Source organism: Adiantum capillus-veneris, chromosome 21, assembly GCF_014529385.1.
Source record: "Adiantum capillus-veneris isolate H3 chromosome 21, ASM1452938v2, whole genome shotgun sequence".
Taxonomy (NCBI): domain Eukaryota; kingdom Viridiplantae; phylum Streptophyta; class Polypodiopsida; order Polypodiales; family Pteridaceae; genus Adiantum; species Adiantum capillus-veneris.
In genome coordinates this window covers 122,790,426-122,796,425 of record NC_140951.1, presented here as the reverse complement: position 1 = coordinate 122,796,425, position 6,000 = coordinate 122,790,426, and positions in this window count along the sequence as shown.

Sequence of the window (6,000 nt, the reverse complement as noted above, 5' to 3'; positions counted from 1 at the left end):
ATGGAAAGTAGCATCTGAATCTAGTAACCAATGTGAAGACAATGTGCAATCCGATATGCAATCCCTAGACATAAGATCGTCTGAAGACAAGCTAGATGTAAATGTGACATCGCCATCACAAGCATACTCAGTAACCACCGTACTGATCTCACTAGCATCTGTCATGCGCAAATCTACATCACACATCTGTCGCCTCCGTTGTCTCAAACGCCTGAAACATCGACGCCTAATGTGCCCTCTATGTCCACAATGCCAACATGTCAAGTCTCTATGCCGTCGGGACTTGCGTGTGGGATCAATCTCTCCCATGGACATAGAAGTGGGACTAGACTTCCCTGTAGACATGGATGTCGCGTACATAGCATGTAAACTCTGCCATAATGCATGAGTTGTAGTCTCCCTCGAGACCTGCCAGTAAACAGACTCAACCAGATGTAAACAAATCGTAGACATGGCTAACTCATCAAGATCCTACCAATCATCATCACGCATAGACTTGGGCTTCGCCGATAAACCACGCAAGGGTTTATCCTGCCCCAAATCCGCCAATGCAACAAGCATATGCTCCTTCCAAGCAACAAAATCTGCACCATCAAACTGTGTCAGACCATAAGGCTGGAAGTCAAATGAAAAATCAGCCATAATGCTTGCAAAAGAGCAACCAACAACAATGAGTAGCAAATGTCAACCAAATCAGCCCTAAACTGGCTCGAATCGCATCAACAAAAGTCTGCAAATATGGCTCAAAACCTGATGCAAATTTGCACCAATAACCATGCAAAACCTTGCACAAAATCAAAAGTCAATATGACTCAATCGCGCATAAATATCTGACAAAATTTTGGCAGAGTCACCCTTTGTAACTGGAGCAAAATCTCAACAGTAAACCTCAAAGAGACAATAATATATAACACAATGGCCAATCCGGGAATAAACTCGACCGGAATCACCTCACAAAGTCATACATATGAGCATACCCGCTCTTGCCGGAGTACCACTCAACGGCACCTCAAATGACATACATGTGAGTGATGATTGCTGCCAAAATACCTTTCAATCGATGACCAAATGTCTGCCAGATAACTATAGCAACATTTCGCAAAACCTTGCAAGATCTGTTGCTATGCGCAATGCGAAATACGACACACAAGGGCATACACAAGTGACTCCAAACTCCAACCAAATGATGACTGAAAATCACCTGTCAAAGTGGGAGTAAACTCAACCACTAAACTGTCAAAGAGCAACCTACGGATACGTAGAAGCTATGGCGAGAACCTGGATAAAATCCAACAGAGTTTCTTCTATAAATTGAGCCAAATCTCAAATAATCTCAGCCATAAACAAATACACAAATCCATATATGGCATACATAAACTGCCAAGACCATGGAAACATAGCTCACTCTCGCATGAGTGGCTCTCTGGACAAATGCATATCCAAAAACCTGTGTACACCTATGAATTTGCTGGTTGCTGCAGAAAATACTCCGTGTGTGTGAGATATACCAAAAACAGTGTTTTTGGGACCCGAAAGTGCACAAATAAACCTGCTGCTGTACCTGCTGTAATTCAAAGCATAATTTCAGCAAATAGACATCACCATCGTGTCTGGAGCGTGCCAAAACCCTGACCTAGACTCCTGGATCATGTAGATCTGACTTTGTATGACGGAGCTACGCAAAAAATTGCGTTTTAGAGCCCGAAAATTGCAAAAACGAGCTGCACACAGTCTTGAACCTGCTCTTGCTACACTCTGCGTGATGCAATGTCCTCTCAATGCAAGCTCCAACGCAAGAGCTCTGCCACAACAACATCCAAGCACTCGAATGTCAAGCTCTCCTCCGCCGAGCACTTCTCTAACGAGCTCCACTGAGCTCAAAAGCTCCTCTCACCAAGGAAGCCGCAACCGCCTCCTCGACCAAGCTTGACCACACCAAGCTCTTAAGCTCCAAAGAAAATGCTCCTCAAGCTAAAATCGCTCTCCGTGAAACTCTGCGATCGAACTCCACCGTCGAGAGCCAGCGAGCTATCGCCTCGAAGCTCTCAAAGCCGTCGTGCTCTCCGCGGTCACCATAGCTCTGATACCAATTGAAGGGGATCGGGGAGCACCACCCACATCGTGTGTGTCTCTCCTTATCTCTCTCTCACTCTCTGTCTGTGGTGCTCCCCGATTCCCTTCAACCAATAGGATTCAAGCACACCATGTGGCTAGGCATAGGGAGAGCCTGAGATGTGTCCATGTGCCCCTTGAGAAAGGGGGTGCCCTTTGGGTGAGTGGGAGGTTAAGTCAAAGATTCCCCTAACTTTGGGGCTTTCCCCCTCCTTTGTAGGGTCTCTTTTTGACTCAAGACCCTCAAGCACCTTACCCCCCCCCCCCCCCCCCCCCCCCCCCCCTCGCCCCCCCTGCACGCATCGGAAGCTTCTCAAGCACCTTACTCATCAAGCATGGCAAGCATCTCAAGCACCTTAGTCAGCAAGCACGACAAGTACCTCGAGCACCTTACTCATCAAGCATGACAAACTCCTCAAGCACCTTAGTCAGCAAGCATGACAAGCACCTCAGGCTTGGGTCGGGTTCCCACCTCAAGCTCAGTCCTAGCTTGCCTAAGGTCATAGGTCTAAGGAATTTTAACACTAACCTTTGGATTTCTTTAATGAAGCTAACCCTAAGTCTTTTAAGCTCCATTAGATGCAAGTTTCTCTTTGATAGACTACCTCCTTTTGGACCCCTATTGAGATGTAACCATCTCTCCTCTTGGTCCCCCTACTGAGATAAGTCTAGAAGCACTTATTGCACATTGCTCTTAATTTGGTAGACCGTATCCTTTTGGATCCCTATTGAGATGCAACCATTTCTCCTTTTGTTTCCCTACTGAGATATGTCTAGAAGCACATATCTATATCCTAACTCTTGTTTTCCTATCTAGACCATCTGCTTTTGGACCCCTATTGAGATGCAACCATTTCTCCTTTTGGTCCCCTGCTGAGATAGGTCTAGAAGCACACATCTATATCCTAACTCTTGTTTCCCTTTTATCTTCCCATATTAAATGATCATTTTATTATGAGAAAATCATTTGGTAAAGTTAGATATTATATTTTATGACAAGTAAATGTGATAATGATTGATATAACTAAGCAACAAGCACTAGAGGAGATATATGAAGAAAATCAAGAGCATCTTCTCAGAGCATTGTGATGAGTGGGCATGTGATTGTAACCAATGTTTGGAAAGTCAGGCTATGGATGTACTGCCTATCCCACTAGGTCTAAAGATAAGGGACTTATTGATTGGAGAGAGAAAAAAGGAATCAGAGATCAGGTTTAAAAATAGGTTCAGAAGGAACAAATAAATTAGATTTTGGATGACATAACTTCAAGAAGTCAGGATGATCATTTGAAGCACTAGTATGAAAGACCTCCAATGCGAAGGGATGATAAGAACTGGTTAGAGGTATTTTTTACCTCTTCATTACAATTTTCATTAGATTATTTGTTCTTACGATTATAGATTTCAAAGAAAGTTTGTTGAATAGATTGTTACATAGGGAATATCCAATTCAGGCAAACCACATAGTTGAGCCAGTAGTGAACAACATTGATCCAACAGATTTGGATTTTATAGTCCCTGTCATAAAGGTGTTTTTTCAAGGAAATTTGTTTGAGAAGGTACAATTCGATGAAGGATTTGGAGTATATATATAAGATGAGTCAATATATCACAATGAAGCTGGGAAACTAGAACTAGCACAATTTCAGGTGAAGATGGTAGATCAGAGAAGAGTTCAACTATCAAGAATTCTAAGGCATCAATCCATTTAGATTGCAGGTATAAAATTTCACATCAACTTTATTGTTTTGAAGATGGATCAAGGTGATACTTCCTATGAAATGTTATTTGGGAGGCGTTGGTTCAGATTAGCTAAAGTCAAGTAGGATTGGGTTGAGAATAAGGTTGTTCTGAAGAAAGGAAAAAAGGTGATTACAATCCCTGTGTTGGGGAGGAGGAACATATGGAAGAGGAGGTTGAGGATGATGAGGAAGAAGATTTTTTCTTAGGGTCTACATGGATTCCCTTACAAGATACAATGTGTCCCAAGTATTGAATTTCAGATTGGAAAAATGACAAGATTCAGATACAAGTGGTTGTGTGCAAGCAATTCAAATACACGTGTTAAATTCTCTTTGTGTTCTTGCTCTGATACCATTGTTGGGAGAAAGGTAGGAGACCGATTGCTTAGAACACTTCAATAATTTCTCACAAACATTACCATCAACCTGTCAACCTCTTTCCCCAATTTCCAAGCGCACACGCACACGCACACGCACACGCACACGCACACGCACACGCACACGCACACACACACGCACACACACACACACACACACACACACACACACACACACACACACACACACACACACACACACACACACACACACTAAACCATAAAATTGATAGAGACAAGTTGTAAGAAGGTGTAAGAGCATGGAAGAGAAGATGTAGAATTAATTAAGGAGTACAGACAGCAAACACAGATTAGGTTAAGAGAGGAGAGATGAAAAATTGAGAGCATCTACACAAGAAAGGCCTAAAATCATAGCCCCAAACTCCACGGCACCTCTCTTGTGGAGTTGATATTTGATATTTGATTTATTATTGGTGCCAAAATTGGAGCCCCCTCTTTTTCACTTTAGTTCCACTTAAGTAATAAGTGGTACACACTAGTTATTGCATAACCCTCTTAGGGTGGGTTCTCACTATCCTACTTACAAAGGAGCCATAGTGGGTTATTTCTAAAATATTGTGCTATGATAAAATGATTGAGAGAATTGTTATTTGACAATGCCTCCTTGCCAACTCCTAGAGTTCCAATCTACAAACCATCATGCAGTCATTGTGTTAGTAAAATTCAAATAGACAACACATAATTAACCATTAAGCCAGCTAGCCCAATTGTAGTTAACCACATGCAATAGGAGGGTGCCCAATCTCGTAACACCCTTTCTTTGGGGAAGAAAGGGAACCATTAGCCTTGCAAGATGGTTATCTTCTCCACGGAAAAAGGCTATGTATTACCGACTCCCTTCGTTAAGAAAGCCATGTATGAATCCCATGCTCCTCCTTATGCGGGGCCTACTCTCTGAGGAGTAGAAAAATATTTCTATTGGCCTACCATGAAATTGGAAATACAACATTATGTTTTAAAATATGTGGTATGCCAAAAGAACAAGTATGATAGAGGGAAGAAACTTGGATTACTCCAGCCATTGCCTATTCCAAATTCACAATGGGAGAGTATATCCATGGATTTTATCTTTGGATTACCCAAGTCTATCCATGGGAATACAAGAACATGACCAATAGTCATCGATAGGTTTAGCAAGCAAGCACACTTTATTCCTGTCAAAAAGACTATTAAGGTACACCAAATGGCAACTCTCTTCATATCACAGATTTTCAAACACCATGGATTATCGACATCCATTGTGCTAGATAGAGATCCTAGAATGACCAGTAGTTTTTGGAGATATTTCTGTGAAAATCTATCAAGGCACACCAAATGGAAACTCTCTTCATATCACACATTTTCAAACACCATGGATTACCAACATCTATTGTGTCAGATAGAGAACCTAGAATGACCAGTAATTTTTGGAGAGATCTCTTTGAAAATCTAGGTACAAAATTGAATTTATCTTTGTCCTATCACCCACAAATGGATGGTCAAAGTGAGATAGCCAATCTTATGATACTCAATCTACTAAAGACTTATGTTACCAAAGTAGATCAACGCTCACAATAGGAAAATTACTTACCTCTTGTAGAGTATGCATACAATAATACTGTATATACTTCTATGGGAAAAGAACCTTTTGAAATCATTGAGGAAAGACCTAAAAGTCCCTTGCTACTTAAAGTACCTGGGAAGATCTCGCTGCCAAGATGAGTATAGTCGTGACCTACAAGAATCTTTTCAAAAGATTAAGGAGACTA